Raw genomic sequence first — 19567 nt, 5'->3', positions numbered from 1 at the left:
TGCTTAAGCGCTATGGGGTATTGCATAAGATTGCAATTGCTTATCACCCCCAAACCAACGGACAAGCGGAGGTGTCCAACTGGGAGATTAAGCGAATTTTGGAGAAAGTGGTAAATCCACAAAGGAAGGATTGGAGCTTTCGGTTGGGAGATGCACTATGGGGGTATAGGACCGCCTACAAGACTCCATTGGGGATGAGTCCCTTCCAGATCGTCTATGGTAAGGCATGCCACCTTCCGGTGGAAATTGAGCATAAAGCCTATTGGGCGGTAAAGCAATGTAACATGGATTTCACCAAGGCGGGTGTAGCCAGAAAATTGTAACTAGAGGAGCTTGAGTGTCTTAGGAACGAAGCATATGAGAATCCCATATCCGGAAGAAGGATTTTGAAGAAGGTGATGAGGTTCTCCTATATAACTCGAGGCTTAGATTCATGTCTGGTAAGCTCCACTCTAGATGGGAAGGACCCTTCACGGTGAAGGAGGTAAAGCTTTATGGAGTGGTGGAATTGTTTGACCCTAGAAGCGAGGCAACTTTCAAGGTGAATGGACATAGGGTGAAGAAGTACCGTGGCTACAAGTCTCCTAAGGAACTAGAGGTGTTCCTGCTTACGGATGCACCTAGAGGAGAAAAAGCTTAAGCGATTGGCCGTCCAACTTAAGGACGTTAAAGAAAAGTGCTTGGTGGGAGACACCCCACCGTGGTAAGATTTTCCTTGTATATACATTCTTGCCTCTAGCTTTAGATTTTTGTGAATTTTGTGATTTCATGGTGTTGTTGATTGCTTAGAAATGCTAGCTTTGTTGATTCTGTTGAATTGTTAGGATGTGCATATAGATTTCATTATTTTTGGTATGGATGAATTGTCGAAGTTAGAGAAAATGCTTTGTTTTGAATGGTGCATGAATTTGTAAGTGTTTTCTTGACTATCTAGCTTGAATACCTGCCAGGAATGTCTTAGAATACCTTTTTCTATGTTGTAAAAAAAAAGGGGATGCACGCATAAGCGTGCAGGACGCGCGCGCGTCCCTTGCATATTCGCAAGGATGGGCATTCAACCCGAGAGTTGCGCGCCCAATGCGCTAGCAACGCACGAAATGCGCAAACCCATATTCACGCGTCTGCATGAAGCGCACCCACGCGTCCCTTGCCCTCAAGGCTATCCGCGTGTACGCGCACATGACGCGTACGTGTCGGTTGGTCTGCATGCCATTCTTGGTACATTCGACCCGAGAGTTGCGCGAGCATTGTGCAAGCATTGCAAAAAATGCGCATCTCCTTGTCACGCGTGCGTGCAACTGACGCTCACGCGTCGCTCGACCACCTGCCCAACCACGCGTGCGCAAACATGACGCGTACGCGTGGATCGCCCAGCACGCATTCCCTCAGTACTTGGCACCCGAGACTTGCGCAAGCATTGCGCAAAATGCGCAATCATTTCATGCTTGCGCGCACTGTGATGCGTCCGCGTCCCTTGCTTATTTTGCAACCCACACGTCCGCGTGGGTGGCTGATGAGCGGATAATTTATACGCTTTTTGGCATTGTTTTTAGTATGTTTTTAGTAGGATCTAGTTACTTTTAGGGATGTTTTCATTAGTTTTTATGTTAAATTCACATTTCTGGACTTTACTATGAGTTTGTGTGTTTTTCTGTGATTTCAGGTATTTTCTGGCTGAAATTGAGGGACTTGAGCAGAAATCAGATTCAGAGGTTGAAGAAGGACTGCTGATGCTGTTGGATTCTGACCTCCCTGCACTCAAAATGGATTTTCTGGAGCTACAGAACTCGAAATGGCGCGCTTCCAATTGCGTGGGAAAGTAGACATCCAGGGCTTTCTAGCAATATATAATAGTCCATACTTTGGCCAAGAATAGAGGACGTAAACTGGCATTCAACGCCAGATTTCTGCCCAAATCTGGCGTCCAGCGCCAGAAAAGGAGCCAAAACCAGAGTTGAACGCCCAAACTGGCACAAAAGCTGGCGTTCAACTCCAAGAAGGACCTCTACACGTGAAACACTCAAGCTCAGCCCAAGCACACACCAAGTGGGCCCCGGAAGTGGATTTATGCATCAATTACTTACTCATGTAAACCCTAGTAGCTAGTTTATTATAAATAGGACATTTTACTATTGTATTTGATATCTTTGGACGCCTGGTTCTTAGATCAGAGGGGATGGACATTCGGCCATGCCTGGACCTTTCACTTATGTATTTTTAATGGTAGAGTTTCTACACTCCATAGATTAAGGTGTGGAGCTCTGCTGTTCCTCAAAGATTAATGCAAAGTACTACTGTTTTCTATTCAATTCATCTTGTTTCGCTCCTAAGATATTCATTCGCTCTTCAACCTGAATGTGATGAACGTGACAATCATCATCATTCCCTATGAACGCGTGCCTGACAACCACTTCCGTTCTACCTTCGACTGAATGAGTATCTCTTAGATCTCTTAATCAGAATCTTCGTGGCGTAAGCTAGAATGATGGCGGCATTCAAGAGAATCCGGAAGGTCTAAACCTTGTCTGTGGTATTCCGAGTAGGATTTAATGAATGAATGACTGTGACGAGCTCCAAACTTGGGATTGCAGGGCGTTAGTGACAGACGCAAAAGGATAGTAAATCCTATTCCAGCATAATCGAGAACCGACAGATGAATAGCCGTGCCGTGACAGGGTGCGTTGATCATTTTCACTGAGAGGATAAGATGAAGCCATTGAAAAGGGTGATGCCTCCAGACGATTAGCCATGCCGTGACAGGGCATTGGATCATTTTCCCGAGAGATGACCGAAAGTAGCCGTTGACAATGGTGATGTATCACATAAAGCCAGCCATGGAAAGGAGTAAGACTGATTGGATGAAGATAGCAGGAAAGCAGAGGTTCAGAGGAACAAAAAGCATCCCCATTCGCTTATCTGAAATTCCTGCCAATGATTTACATAAGTACCTCTATCCCTATTCTATTATTTATTTTCGAAAACCCATTACTATTTTATATCCACCTGACTGAGATTTACAAGGTGACCATAGCTTGCTTCATACCGACAATCTCCGTGGGATTCGACTCTTACTCACGTAAGGTATTACTTGGACGACCCAGTGCACTTGCTGGTTAGTTACACGGAGTTGTGAACCATGGTCTTGGCATCATGTTTTTGGCGCCATTTCCAGGGAAAGAAAGAGCAATGAATTTTACATAATTAAAGTGTAATCACGATTCCGCGAACCAAGTTTTTGGCGCCGTTGCCGGGGATTGTTCGAGTTTGGACAACTGACGGTTCATCTTGTTGCTCAGATTAGGTAATTTTCTTTTTGTGTTATTTTCAAAAATTTTTCAAAAATCTTTCAAAATTTTCTCCTTTGTTTTCGAAAATATAAAAATGTTTTCAAAATTTTATTCAAAATTTTTAAGAATGAATTCTAGTGTTTCATGAAGCATGTAAAGCCTGGCTGGCTGTAAAGCCATGTCTAAATTTATTTGGACTGAGGCTTGCAATTTGTTATCAAGAGCAATATACTCTGATGTTAAATGCTGAAGCTTGGGTGGCCATTGGCCATGTCTAGTGTTTTGGACCGGAGCTTTCATTGAAAGCTTGGCTGGCTAGTGAGCCATGTCTGATTCCTGGACTGAAGCTTTAGGCTAAGAATGCAAGATTCTTGGAATTCATGTTAAAAATTTTGGAATCCTTATTTTTTCTCTTTTTCTCTTTTCTTGTTTGAGTCATGTGTCATGTTAAAAGTTTGGTGTCAATTGCATGTGCATCTTGCATTTTTCGAAAATAATCATGCATTCATAGTGTTCTTCATGATCTTCAAGTTGTTCTTGGTAAGTCTTCTTGTTTGATTTTTGCATTTGCATGTTTTGTGTCTTTTCTTGTTTTTCATATGCATTCTTGAATTCTTAGTGTCTAAGCATTAAAGAATTCTAAGTTTGGTGTCTTGCATGTTTTCTTTGCATTGAAAATTTTTCAAAATTGTGTCTATGATGTTCATCTTGACATTCAAAGTGTTCTTGGTGTTCATCTTGACATTCATAGCATTCTTGCATGCATTCATTATTTTGATCCATAACTTTCATGCATTGCATCATTTTTTCTGTTTTCCTCTCTCATCATAAAAATTCAAAAAACAAAAAAATATCTTTCCCTTTTTCTCTCATCAAATTCGAAAATTTGAGTTGACTTTTTCAAAAATTTTTAAAATCAAGTTGTTTCTTATAAGTCAAATCAAATTTTCAATTTGAAAATCTTATCTTTTTCAAAATCTTTTTCAAAAATCAAATCTTTTTCAAAATTCTTAGTTATTTTCGAAAATTCCAAAAATATTTTTCAAAAATCTTTTTCTTATTTTTATATCAAATTTTCGAAAATAACATAATCAATTAATGTTTTGATTCAAAAATTTGAAGTTTGTTACTTGCTTGTTAAGAAAGATTCAAACTTTAAGTTCTAGAATCATATCTTGTGATTTCTTATGAATCAAGTCATTAATTGAGATTTTAAAAATCAAATCTTTTTCAAAACTAATTTCTAAAATATCTTCTTATCTTACCTTTTTCAAAAAGTTGGTTTCAAAATATCTTTTCTAACCTCCTAACTTCTTATCTTTTCAAAATTAGTTTCAACTAACTAACTAACTTTTTGTTTGTTTCTTAACTTTTTCAAAACTACCTAATTAACTCTCTCTCTCATTTTCAAAAATATCTTCCCCCTTTTTCAAAATTTCTTTTTAATTTATTAATTATTTTAATTTTTAAATCTTAATTTTCGAAAATTACTAACATTTTTCAAAAACTATTTTCAAAAATCACTAACTCTTTTTCAAAAATTATTTTCAAAAATTCCTTCTCTCTCATCTTATTCTATTTATTTATTCATCTACTAATATCTCATCTCACATCTCAACCCTCTTCACAGTTGTGTTTCTTCCATTATATTACATTCTTTGTCTCCCCCTCTTCTTCTACTCACACAGAGATCCCTATACTGTGGTATAAAGGATCTCTATTATTATTATTATTATTTTGTGCCCTCTTCTTTGTCATATGAGTAGGAGCAAGGATAAGAACATTCTTGTGGAAGCAGATCCAAAACCTGAAAGGACTCTGAAGAGAAAATTAAGAGAAGCTAAATTACAACAATCCAGAGATAACCTTTCAGAATTTTTCGAACAGGAAGAGGAGATGGCAGCCGAAAATAATAATAATGTAAGGAAGATGCTTGGTGACTTTACTGCACCTAATTCCAATTTACATGGAAGAAGAATCTCTATTCCTGCCATTGGAGCAAATAACTTTGAGCTGAAACCTCAATTAGTTTCTCTGATGCAGCAGAACTGCAAGTTTCATGGACTTCCATCTGAAGATCCTTTTCAGTTCTTAACTGAATTCTTGCAGATATGTGATACTGTTAAGACTAATGGAGTAAATCCTGAAGTCTACAGGCTCATGCTTTTCCCTTTTGCTGTAAGAGACAGAGCTAGAGTGTGGTTGGACTCTCAACCCAAAGACAGCCTGAACTCTTGGGATAAGCTGGTCACGGCTTTCTTAGCCAAGTTCTTTCCTCCTCAAAAGCTGAGCAAGCTTAGAGTGGATGTTCAAACCTTCAGACAGAAAGAAGGTGAATCCCTCTATGAAGCTTGGGAGAGATACAAAGGACTGACCAAAAAGTGTCCTTCTGACATGCTTTCAGAATGGACCATCCTGGATATATTCTATAATGGTCTGTCTGAGTTATCTAAGATGTCATTAGATACCTCTGCAGGTGGATCCATTCACCTAAAGAAAACGCCTGCAGAAGCTCAAGAACTCATTGACATGGTTGCAAATAACCAGTTCATGTACATGATGAGATATTTTGGAGGAAAAATAAATCTCTTCCAAAACATCACAATCTAACCGGCAAGTGCACCGGGTCGCATCAAGTAATAATAACTCACGGGAGTGAGGTCGATCCCACAGGGATTGATGGATCAAGCAACTTTAGTTGGTGATTAGTTTAGTCAAGCTAACATTGATGTGAATTGTGTGAAATTGTAACCAACAAAAAGTAAATGACAATGAATTTAAAGTTGCAGAATGTAAATTGGCAAGTAACTTAAAGAGCAAGAAATGTAAATTGCAAGAATCTTAAATGACAAGAAATATAAATTGCATCAAATGTAAAGGGAATTGGGAATTGGATTTGCAGAAATTAAACAAGGAAAAGTTAAATTGCAACAAGCAGAGAAGTAAAAGATGGATTTGATTGATTCGGAGCCAAAACAGAAATGTAAATAAACATGAAAAGCAATAAACAGAGAATGTAAAATTGGAATTAAGATCTCAGGACCCAAGAGACTAGATAACCAAGTCTAGATCTCAATGCCTTCCTAGATCCAACAAGAACAATTGCAAGAGAAATTAAAGAAAAGTAAATTGCAGAAGCCAAGAGAAGGTGAAGTAGTAAACAGGAATGGAAATTCAATTGTGCAGAGAAAGTAAACAAGAAAATTCTCAAGGTGAGATTGAAACAGAATTTCTTCAATTCTCAACCCAAGATTCAAAACGAAATTGAAAACTAAGAGAGAGCTCTCAAATCCTAATGCTCCCTAGTGGAGCCAGCCTCCTCCCAAATATGAAAATGATGCCTTATATAGGCTTTACAAAATGGAAATGAAAATGAAATTAAAAACAAATTACAATTAAATGAAATTCCTATTTTATCTATTTCTTGTGCCTTTGAGTGATGATCATTTGGGCCCTTGCTCTTGATGGAATTGGGTTGATAAAGGCCTTGGTTGATTGCTCTTGGAGTTTGAAGAGGAACCGAATTGAACCAATTGAACCGGTTTTGAAATTAGCCATAGTTGGACCTAACGTTTGAGCCAAAGTTAGGGGTCTAACTTTGGCTCCAACTTTTCATAGCAGCAAGCAACATTCTACTGGTATGGACGTTGGTGCCAACGTTAGGGGTCTAACTTTGACCCTAACGTTGGCCTCCCTTATTCACATTTATGGGGCCAACTTTGTCCTCTTGTCATGTTGCCAATTTTATGCCCAATATAGACTATCATATATGGTTGGAAAGCTCTGAATGTCAGCTTTCTAACCCACTTGGAATCACTTCAATTGGACATCTACAACTCAAGTTATGATCATTTGAAGAGGGCATGGTCGCTGGCTTTGGTGTGCAGCGTTTGAGGTAACGTTAGCCCTCAAACGTTGGCGAAAACGCCAGTTCTGGAGGCTCAAATGTATTGTCCACCCCATACTATTATACATTGTTGGAAAGCCCTGGATGTCTACTTTCCAATTCCGTTGGGAGCACATTCTTTGGAGCTCTACAGCTCGAGTTATACTCCTTTGAAGGTGCAGAGGTCAGTTGGCCTCATTGCAGGTTGCCACCATGTTCGTTTATGCACATTGCGGGGCAGTTTTCTCCCTCAATTTTAGTGTCCACCATGCAGTGCCATATATGCTTGGAAAGCTCTTGATTCCTACTTTCCAATGCTTCTTGAATCACCTCATTTGGAGCTCTGTAGCTCAAGTTATTCTTGTTGGAAGTATACGCCTTGTATGCCTTGTGGTGTGTGGCGCCAACGTTAGCCTTCAAGTTAGGGGGCTAACGTTGGCGCAAACGTTGGCCCCTCTCCCTTATGTCTTCATGTGCCAACGTTAGCCTCCAAGTTAGGGGGCTAACGTTGGCGCAAACGTTGGATGGCCAAGGAGGAATTCATGTGCCAACGTTAGCCTCCAAGTTAGGGGGCTAACGTTGGCTTAAACGTGGGGAGCCCAGGGAGTAATCTTCATGCCCAACGTTAGCCTCCAAGTTAGGGGGCTAACGTTGGGGCTAACTTCATGCCTCCAGGTTCAATTTCACTTATTCCTCTCTTCACTCCTAGCCATTCCTCTTTGCTTCAACCTTTCTCCAAGCTTTCTTCACCTATCATTAATCAACCAAACACATCAAAGCTATGCTCAAAATCATGAGATATTCATTCTTTCATAATATGTGACAATTTTAGCATAAAACCTCATGAAATAGCATGAATTCATACATGGTTGATTAAATCAAAGGAAACATGAAAATCTACCCAATTGGCTTGCTTATGGCTCAAGAAAGTGCATAATTCAATTAAAAACAAAAGAAAAAGGTTAGTTAAAATAGGCTAAGATGACTTGTCATCACAACACCAAACTTAAAGCTTGCTTGTCCCCAAGCAAGAAAAGAATCATGCAATAAAGATTGACAATCCAAGGCAAGAAGAATAGCAACTCAATGTTCATGGTAAGCTAGTTTTCTAAGCATACTACAATCACAAAAGAAATGTAAATGATTGATGCTTCCATCTAGCTCAATTTATGAAATCTTTTTCTTATATTTCTTCCTTGAAACAAGCTTTTGATTTTCTTATTAGCTTCTCCTTTTTGGGTGCTTTGCCCCATGAGTTGATAACAAAGCTACGACTTCTAAATGCTTTGTTTTCAAGTATTACCACTTGATACATAAGCACCACAAGCATTTGATTAGAGGACTTCATTAAGCTCATTTTTCTTTTCTTTTCTTGACTCTCTAATCATTGATGCTCAGAGCCTTGAGCTTTGAGGGAGTGCTTTTGCACTTTGAGCCTAACCTTGACTTCTAAGTGTTTTGTTTTCAAGCATTTGGCTTGATACATAAACACCACAAGTACTTAGCAAATAAATTGCCATCGGTACTCAGAGCCTTCAGCTTTCTCATTCTTTCCCTTTTTCTTTTCTTGCTTTATTTTGCATTTGCTTCTTCAAGGTTTTCATGATTTTAAAAGATTTCACAAAATGTCCTAGATGAAAACTTCAATTAAATAAAATCTAATGCAATTAAGCAACAATCAAACATACTAGCTTACCAATACTTTTATGCACATGCTAAAATCTTCTTTAATGCCTTGTTTGTTTATGATCATGATACTTTGTTGCTTTTGAATTCACAAAACTCAAGTTGGTAATCATAATGACATAGCACCATGTTGCAATTTAGAAATCAAACTATGCCTTTTCATACACACATGCATACAGAGAAGGTACAGACAATCATGTAGTTTATGGTGCTTGAAACAAATGAGAGGAAAAGGAACTTTACAACCTTGCAGTTCATCTTCATTATTGTTGTCCTTTTTCCTCTATTCTCTTCCTTCCCATACCAAACTCAGAATGCTTGCTCATCCTCAAGCAACTATTAGAACCGTGGCTATGGGGCTAAGATGGATCATGAATGTCTTACACAAGGAATGTTAGTAGTACATGTGTTTCAAGCAAGCAAAATTAAAGATAATAATCAAGGCACAAGAGACAGAGACATTGTGATTGCATACTTAAGAAGACATTGTGATTGCATACTTAAGAAGGTGAGCATAATACTTTGCATAGAAAATAAGTGGCACACCAAACTTAGTGTGACACTTTCACTTGGAATTAATGCAAGTATCTTGTAAGAATTGGAACTAAATTTTGTTGCATAGCAACACCAAACTTAGAATGCAACCATATGCCAATTTATTTGAACTAAAACTAAACAAAAGAAACTGTTATATGTTAAATACAATCACCAAATGAAGAGTCTGTTATGAATAAGGATGTCTTGGTGATGTATTAACAAAAACAGTTAATGAAGGAAAGCATTAAAAACAAGTAAATAAATGAAACAAAGAGAAAACAAAAATTATCCAACTAAGAAGAAAAATAACACTGTAAAAGGCAATATGATTATACAGACAAGTGATGTTGCTGGATTGATTTGCATAGAAAAATAGGTGGCACACCAAACTTAGAATCTTGGTGTGTCACTTTCATGTAAAATTGATGCAATCATCCATGAAGATGGAAAACAGTTTGTTGCAGGGCAACACCAAACTTATAATGTGATCATATGCCAATTTATTGAAATTTAAACAAAGCAAGGAGAAGAAATGTACCTACTGTCTACCTGTTCTTTACTTTCTTCCTCTTCTTCCAATTTGTTAATAGGAATGACTTCAAGAGAGGAGAAGATTCAGCTATTGCCCCCTGTCTTGGTTTCCTCTCAGCAAGCTTTCTTTTGTACATGGCTTGATTGAGCTTGCTTGCTGGATCAGGGGGAGGATTGTTTGCAGTTGACCTTCTCATGAATGTTGTCCTTGGTATCTTGGTCACAATCCTCTTCTTGGTGCTTTTGTTAATTGCCTTCACTTCCTTGAATCCAAGTCTTAGTGGTTGTGTGATTGTTGGAGTTTTGTATTCATCCAGAGCCTTTTGTATTGGTGGTTCCATGAACTCCTTCTTTATGTACTTCTCTGCCTCACTTGAGTTTGGAATGACTTCTTCACTCTCTTGCTCCTTCACTTCCTCTTTTACACCCAACATTTGTTTTAATCGCTCTATCATGGGGGAGGTTTGTCGATCTTCCCAACATTTCTTCATCTCCTTGTCATACCTTTCAATCATGGATTCAGATGTTGAGGCATTTTGGTCCAGGGAGGTTTGTGAAAGTTGTGAGTCTTCGTGTTCTCTTGTCATCTCAAGTGCAGTTTCAGGTTCAACCACCTCATTCTTCATTGAAAGTTCACTTGATGCAGTGGCCTCCTTATCTTGCTTTTCCTCCTTCTTCATTGTACTTTCACTTGACACAAGGACCTTTTGTTCTTGCTTTTCCACTTCCTCACCCACAAATTTGTCTTCATCCTTACTGTTTGATGGTTCTAAGTTCCTCTTCGTTTGCTCTAAGGACCCATTTATCTGCTCGAGGATGGTTTCTTTCCAAGATGGGGATTTTGTGTAAAATTCCACTAGTTTTCTCTGTATTTCAATGCCTTCACGGTATTCTTCCTCTGTTAATTCAAGAGATGAAGGTTGAGAGTAATTTTGGTGACGTGAATGTGTTGTGGTGAATTTGTGTTGAGGGGTGTGGAATGAGTTGTGTGATCGATGGGATGACTGGTATGGATTTTGGAGGAAACTTTGTGTTGAGGCATAATCAAGTGATGAAGAATTTTTAAATGAGAAACTAGGACGTGAGGGTGGCTGCTCTTCCATTCTTTGGCGACACTTCCATCTTCCATGAGGATAATGATATGAATCATTTTGTGGTGGTGGTTGGTATCCCATATGATTCTCTTTCTCATCTTGTGGTTGTGAAGCAAATCTCCATGAATTGGAGTGCTCAGAATGTGTATTCTCTTGGTGATATTCCCAGCCACCATTAGAGATTGGTGATGGTGGGTGATATCCAATAGAATTTGTTTGATCATAAGATGAGTTGAACTCCATTTGAGTTTTGTAAAACACACAACCAAGAAAAATTGAAATTACTCATATCAGAGATGAGAATTTCTTAGTGAGGCAAAAACTCAAACACCTTGGTTTCACTTTGAAACAGAAAACAAAAATAAAGAAAATGCTTGATCTAGACTTCTCACCCACATAATCATTGTTGATCTAATCAATCCCCGGCAACGGCGCCAAAAACTTGATGAGATATTTTGGAGGAAAAATAAATCTCTTCCAAAACATCACAATCTAACCGGCAAGTGCACCGGGTCGCATCAAGTAATAATAACTCACGGGAGTGAGGTCGATCCCACAGGGATTGATGGATCAAGCAACTTTAGTGGGTGATTAGTTTAGTCAAGTTAACATTGATGTGAATTGTGTGAAATTGTAACCAACAGAAAGTAAATGACAATGAATTTAAAGTTGCAGAATGTAAATTGGCAAGTAACTTAAAGAGCAAGAAATGTAAATTGCAAGAATCTTAAATGACAAGAAATATAAATTGCATCAAATGTAAAGGGAATTGGGAATTGGATTTGCAGAAATTAAACAAGGAAAAGTTAAATTGCAACAAGCAGAGAAGTAAAAGATGGATTTGATTGATTCGGAGCCAAAACAGAAATGTAAATAAACATGAAAAGCAATAAACAGAGAATGTAAAATTGGAATTAAGATCTCAGGACCCAAGAGACTAGATAACCAAGTCTAGATCTCAATGCCTTCCTAGATCCAACAAGAACAATTGCAAGAGAAATTAAAGAAAAGTAAATTGCAGAAGCCAAGAGAAGGTGAAGTAGTAAACAGGAATGGAAATTCAATTGTGCAGAGAAAGTAAACAAGAAAATTCTCAAGGTGAGATTGAAACAGAATTTCTTCAATTCTCAACCCAAGATTCAAAACGAAATTGAAAACTAAGAGAGAGCTCTCAAATCCTAATGCTCCCTAGTGGAGCCAGCCTCCTCCCAAATATGAAAATGATGCCTTATATAGGCTTTACAAAATGGAAATGAAAATGAAATTAAAAACAAATTACAATTAAATGAAATTCCTATTTTATCTATTTCTTGTGCCTTTGAGTGATGATCATTTGGGCCCTTGCTCTTGATGGAATTGGGTTGATAAAGGCCTTGGTTGATTGCTCTTGGAGTTTGAAGAGGAACCGAATTGAACCAATTGAACCGGTTTTGAAATTAGCCATAGTTGGACCTAACGTTTGAGCCAAAGTTAGGGGTCTAACTTTGGCTCCAACTTTTCATAGCAGCAAGCAACATTCTACTGGTATGGACGTTGGTGCCAACGTTAGGGGTCTAACTTTGACCCTAACGTTGGCCTCCCTTATTCACATTTATGGGGCCAACTTTGTCCTCTTGTCATGTTGCCAATTTTATGCCCAATATAGACTATCATATATGGTTGGAAAGCTCTGAATGTCAGCTTTCTAACCCACTTGGAATCACTTCAATTGGACATCTACAACTTAAGTTATGATCATTTGAAGAGGGCATGGTCGCTGGCTTTGGTGTGCAGCGTTTGAGGTAACGTTAGCCCTCAAACGTTGGCGAAAACGCCAGTTCTGGAGGCTCAAATGTATTGTCCACCCCATACTATTATACATTGTTGGAAAGCCCTGGATGTCTACTTTCCAATGCCGTTGGGAGCACATTATTTGGAGCTCTACAGCTCGAGTTATACTCCTTTGAAGGTGCAGAGGTCAGTTGGCCTCACTGCAGGTTGCCACCATGTTCGTTTATGCACATTACGGGGCAGTTTTCTCCCTCAATTTTAGTGTCCACCATGCAGTGCCATATATGCTTGGAAATCTCTTGATTCCTACTTTCCAATGCTTCTTGAATCACCTCATTTGGAGCTCTGTAGCTCAAGTTATTCTTGTTGGAAGTATACCCCTTGTATGCCTTGTGGTGTGTGGCGCCAACGTTAGCCTTCAAGTTAGGGGGCTAACGTTGGCGCAAACGTTGGCCCCTCTCCCTTATGTCTTCATGTGCCAACGTTAGCCTCTAAGTTAGGGGGCTAACGTTGGCGCAAACGTTGGATGGCCAGGGAGGAATTCATGTGCCAACGTTAGCCTCCAAGTTAGGGGGCTAACGTTGGCTCAAACGTGGGGAGCCCAGGAAGTAATCTTCATGCCCAACGTTAGCCTCCAAGTTAGGGGGCTAACGTTGGGGCTAACTTCATGCCTCCAGGTTCAATTTCACTTATTCCTCTCTTCACTCCTAGCCATTCCTCTTTGCTTCAACCTTTCTCCAAGCTTTCTTCACCTATCATTAATCAACCAAACACATCAAAGCTATGCTCAAAATCATGAGATATTCATTCTTTCATAATATGTGACAATTTTAGCATAAAACCTCATGAAATAGCATGAATTCATACATGGTTGATTAAATCAAAGGAAACATGAAAATCTACCCAATTGGCTTGCTTATGGCTCAAGAAAGTGCATAATTCAATTAAAAACAAAAGAAAAAGGTTAGTTAAAATAGGCTAAGATGACTTGTCATCAGTACACTTCTGAAAGGAATCCTGTGAATAATGGGACGCCTATGAAGAAGGGAGTTCTTGAAGTTGATACTCTGAATGCCATATTGGCTCAGAATAAAATATTGACTCAGCAAGTCAATATGATCTCTCAGAGTCTGCACGGAATGAAAGCTGCATCCAACAGTACTCAAGAGGCATCTTCTGAAGAAGAAGCTTATGATCCTGAAAACCCTGCAATAGCAGAGGTAAATTATTTAGGTGAACCTTATGGAAACACCTATAACTCATCATGGAGAAATCATCCAAATTTCTCATGGAAGGATCAAAAGCCTCAACAAGGCTTTAATAATGGTGGAAGAAACAGGTTTAACAATAATAAACCTTATGCATCATCCACTCAGCAACAGACAGAGAACTCTGAACAAAATGCTTCTAATTTAGCAAATCTAGTCTCTGATCTATCTAAGGCCACTGTGAGTTTCATGAATGAAACCAGGTCTTCCATTAGAAATTTGGAAGCACAAGTGGGCCAGCTGAGTAAAAGGATCACTGAAATCCCTCCTAGTACTCTCCCAAGCAATACAGAAGAGAATCCAAAAGGAGAGTGCAAGGCCATTGACATAAGCACCATGGCCGAACCTACAAGGGAAGTGGATGACGTGAATCCCAAGGAGGAAGACCTCCTGAGACGTCCAGTGATCAATAAGGAGCTTCCCTCTGAGGAACCAAAGGACTCTAAGGCTCATCTAGAGACCATAGAGATTCCATTGAACCTCCTTATGACCTTCATGAGCTCTGATGAGTATTCTTCTTCTGAAGAGAATGAGGATGTTACTAAAGAGCAAACTACCAAGTTTCTTGGTGCAATCATGAAGCTGAATGCCAAATTATTTGGCATTGATACTTGGGAAGTTGAACCTCCCTTGTTCATCAATGAACTAAGTGATCTGGATCAACTGACATTGCCTCAGAAGAGACAGGATCCTGGAAAGTTCATAATACCCTGTACCATAGGCACCATGATCTTTAAGGCTCTGTGTGACCTTGGTTCAGGAATAAACCTCATGCCCCTCTCTGTAATAGAGAAACTGGGAATCTATGGGGTGCAAGCTGCTAAAATCTCATTAGAGATGGCAGACAGTTCAAGAAAACAGGCTTATGGACAAGTAGAGGACGTGTTAGTAAAGGTTGAAGGCCTTTACATCCCTGCTGATTTCATAGTCCTGGATACTGGAAAGGAAGAGGATGAATCCATCATCCTAGGAAGACCTTTCCTGGCCACAGCAAGAGCTGTGATTGATGTTGACAGAGGTGAAATAATCCTTCAATGGAATGAGGACTCCCTTTGTGTTTAAAACTCAAGGATCTCCCTCTGCAACCATGGAGAGGAAGCAGAAAAAGCTTATCTCAAAGCAGAGTCAACCAGAGCCCCCACAGTCAAACTCTAAGTTTGGTGTTGGGAGGCCACAACCAAACTCTAAGTTTGGTGTTGAACTCCCATATCCAAACTCTAAGTTTGGTGTTGGAGAGTCTCAACAAAGCTCTGCACATCTGTGAGGCTCCATGAGAGCCCACTGTCAAGCTATTGACATTAAAGGAGCGCTTGTTGGGAGGCAACCCAATGTTTATTTATCTAACTATATTTTTCTTAGTTATATGTCTTTGTAGGTTCATGATCATGTGGAGTCACAAAATAAATTTAAAAATTGAAAACAGAATAAAAAATAGCAGAAGAAAAATCACACCCTGGAGGAGCATCTGTCTGGCGTTCAGTGCCAGAACAGAGCATGGTTCTGGCACTGAACGCCCAAAATGGACAGCTTCTGGGCGCTGAACGCCAGAACAGGCATGGTTCTGGCGTTCAATGCCAGAAATGGCACACAAATGGGCATTGAACGCCCAAAATGGCCACCAACCTGGTGCTGAACGCCCAGAGTTGTGTGCAAAGGCATTTTTACATGCCTAATGGGTGCAGGGATGTAAATCCTTGAACACCTCAGGATCTGTGGACCCCACAGGATCCCCACCTACCTCCACTCACTTCTTCTCACCACTCTCTTTCACACAACCCCATAAACACTCTTCCCCAAAAACCCTTCACCAATCACCTCAAACTCTCTTCCCCATCACCTCTTCACCACTCACATCCATCCACTCTTCCCTATAAACCTACCTCATAAACTCCACCTACCTTCAAAATTCAAAACCAATTTTCCACCCAAACCCACCCATATGGCCGAACCTTAACCCCCTTCCCTTCCCTATATAAAGACCTCCATTCTTCATCAAATTCACACAACACACCCCTCTACACCCTTCTTGGCCGAAAACACTTCCCACTCTCCCTCTCCTCCATTTCTTCTTCTTCTTCATCTTTTCTTTCTTTTATTGCTCGAGGGCGAGCAAAATTCTAAGTTTGGTGTGGTAAAAGCATAAGCTTTTTATTTTTCCATTACCATTGATGGCATTTAAGACCGGAGAATCCTCTAGAAAGGGGAAAGGGAAGATAAGAGCTTCCACATCTGAGTCATGGGAGATGGAAAGGTTCATCTCCAAAGCCCATCAAGACCACTTCTATGATGTTGTGGCCAAGAAGAAGGTGATCCCTGAGGTCCCTTTTAAACTCAAAAGAAATGAGTATCCGGAGATCCGACATGAAATTCAAAGAAGAGGTTGGGAAGTTCTAACAAATCCCATCCAACAAGTCGGTATCCTAATGGTTCAAGAGTTCTATGCTAATGCATGGATCACCAAGAACCATGATCAAAGTAAGAACCCGGATCCAAAGAACTATGTTACAATGGTTCGGGGGAAATACTTGGATTTTAGTCTGGAAAATGTAAGGTTGGCGTTTAACTTGCCTATGATGCAAGGAGATGAACGCCCCTACACTATGTTGGACCAAGTCCTTATGGACATATGTGTAGAAGGAGCTCAATGGAAGATTGACTCCAAAGGCAAGCCGGTTCAACTAAGAAGATTGGACCTCAAGCCTGTAGCTAGAGGATGGTTGGAGTTCATTCAATGCTCAATCATTCCCACTAGCAACCGGTCTGAAGTTACTATAGACCGGGCCATCATGATCCATAGAATCATGATTGGAGAAGAGGTGGAAGTTCATGAGATTATACCTCAAGAACTCTACAAGGTGGCTGACAAGTCCTCCACTATGGCAAGGTTAGCCTTTCCTCACCTCATCTGCCACCTATGCAATTCTGCTGGGATTGACATAGAGGGAGATATCCTCATTAAAGAGGACAAGCCCATCACTAAGAAGAAGATGGAGCAAGCAAGAGAGCCCATTCATGGAGCTCAAGAGGCGCAAGAAGCTCATTACCATGAGATTCCGGAGATGCCTCAAATGCACTTTCCTCCACAAAATTATTGGGAGCAAATCAACACCTCCCTAGGAGAATTGAGTTCCAATATGGGACAACTAAGGGTGGAACATCAAGAGCACTCCATCATGCTTCATGAAATAAGAGAAGATCAAAAAGCAATGAGGGAGGAGCAACAAAGACAAGGAAGAGACATAGAAGAGCTCAAGGACATCATTGGTTCCTCAAGAAGGAAACGCCACCATCACTAAGGTGGATTCATTCCTTGTTCTTGTTTCTTCTATTTTTCGTTTTCTATGATTATGTGCTTATCTATGTTTGTGTCTTCATTACATGATCATTAGTAGTTAGTAACTATGTCTTAAAGTTATGAATGTCCTATGAATCCATCACCTCTCTTAAATAAAAAATGTTTTAATTCAAAAGAACAAGAAGTACATGAGTTTTGAATTTATCCTTGAACTTAGCTTAATTATATTGATGTCGTGACAATGCTTCTTGTTTTCTGAATGTATGCTTGAACAGTGCATATGTCTTTTGAAGTTGTTGTTTAAGAATGTTAAATATGTTGGCTCTTGAAAGAATGATGACTAGCAAACATGTTATTTGATAATCTGAAAAATCATAAAAATGATTCTTGAAGCAAGAAAAAGCAGCAAAGAACAAAGCTTGCAGAAAAAAAAAATAGGCAAAAAAAAATATAGAAAGAAAAAGAAAAAGCAAGCAGAAAAAGCCAAAAGCTCTTAAAACCAAGAGGCAAGAGCAAAAAGCCAATAACCCTTAAAACCAAAAGGCAAGGGTAAATAAAAAGGATCCCAAGGCTTTGAGCATCAGTGGATAGGAGGGCCTAAAGGAATAAAATCCTGGTCTAAGCGGCTAAACCAAGCTGTCCCTAACCATGTGCTTGTGGCGTGTAGGTGTCAAGTGAAAACTTGAGACTGAGCGGTTAAAGTCAAGTTCCAAAGCAAAAAAAGAGTTTGCTTAAGAACCCTGGACACCTCTAATTGGGGACTTTAGCAAAGCTGAGTCACAATCTGAAAAGGTTCACCCAATTATGTGTCTGTGGCATTTATGTATCTGGTGGTAATACTGGAAAACAAAGTGCTTAGGGCCACGGCCAAGACTCATAAAGAAGCTGTGTTCAAGAATCATCATACTGAACTAGGAGAGTCAATAACACTATCTGAACTCTGAGTTCCTATAGATGCGAATCATTCTGAACTTCAATGGATAAAGTGAGATGCCAAAACTATTCAAGAGGCAAAAAGCTATAAGTCCCGCTCATTTGATTAAAGCTCTGTTTCATTGATAGTTTGGAATTTATAGTATATTCTCTTCTTTTTATCCTATTTGATTTTCAGTTGCTTGGGGACAAGCAACAATTTAAGTTTGGTGTTTTGATGAGCGGATAATTTATACGCTTTTTGGCATTGTTTTTAGTATGTTTTTAGTAGGATCTAGTTACTTTTAGGGATGTTTTCATTAGTTTTTATGTTAAATTCACATTTCTGGACTTTACTATGAGTTTGTGTGTTTTTCTGTGATTTCAGGTATTTTCTGGCTGAAATTGAGGGACTTGAGCAGAAATCAGATTCAGAGGTTGAAGAAGGACTGCTGATGCTGTTGGATTCTGACCTCCCTGCACTCAAAATGGATTTTCCGGAGCTACAAAACTCGAAATGGCGCGCTTCAAATTGCGTTAGAAAGTAGACATCCAGGGCTTTCCAGCAATATATAATAGTCCATACTTTGGCCAAGAATAGACGACGTAAACTGGCGTTCAACGCCAGCTTTCTGCCCAAATCTGGCGTCCAGCGCCAGAAAAGGAGCCAAAACCAGAGTTGAACGCCCAAACTGGCACAAAAGCTGGCGTTCAACTCCAAGAAGGACCTCTACACGTGTAACACTCAAGCTCAGCCCAAGCACACACCAACCGGAAGTGGATTTATGCATCAATTACTTACTCATGTAAACCCCAGTAGCTAGTTTATTATAAATAGGACATTTTACTATTGTATTTGATATCTTTGGACGCCTAGTTCTTAGATTAGAGGGGCTGGCCATTCGGCCATGCCTGGACCTTTCACTTATGTATTTTTAACGGTAGAGTTTCTACACTCCATAGATTAAGGTGTGGAGCTCTGCTGTTCCTCAAAGATTAATGCAAAGTACTACTGTTTTCTATTCAATTCATCTTGTTTCGCTCCTAAGATATTCATTCGCTCTTCAACCTGAATGTGATGAACGTGACAATCATCATCATTCCCTATGAACGCGTGCCTGACAACCACTTCCGTTCTACCTTCGACTGAATGAGTATCTCTTAGATCTCTTAATCAGAATCTTTGTGGCGTAAGCTAGAATGATGGCGGCATTCAAGAGAATCCGAAAGGTCTAAACCTTGTCTGTGGTATTCCGAGTAGGATTCAATGAATGAATGACTGTGACGAGCTCCAAACTCGC

The 19567-nt window shown here is 39.6% G+C and overlaps 1 non-coding gene across 1 annotated transcript; it reads right to left on the bottom strand.

The window, feature by feature from the left end:
- Positions 1-5579: 5579 nt before the first annotated feature.
- On the bottom strand, positions 5580-5687 carry LOC112753737 (small nucleolar RNA R71). The gene has a single exon (XR_003178107.1). It is a non-coding gene; the product is annotated as a small nucleolar RNA R71 (small nucleolar RNA).
- Positions 5688-19567: the final 13880 nt, after the last annotated feature.

The sequence above is a fragment of the Arachis hypogaea genome, chromosome 15 (genome assembly GCF_003086295.3).
Source record: "Arachis hypogaea cultivar Tifrunner chromosome 15, arahy.Tifrunner.gnm2.J5K5, whole genome shotgun sequence".
Taxonomy (NCBI): domain Eukaryota; kingdom Viridiplantae; phylum Streptophyta; class Magnoliopsida; order Fabales; family Fabaceae; genus Arachis; species Arachis hypogaea.
Note: the sequence above shows the minus strand (reverse complement) of the source record. Positions and strands in the feature narration are given on the sequence as shown.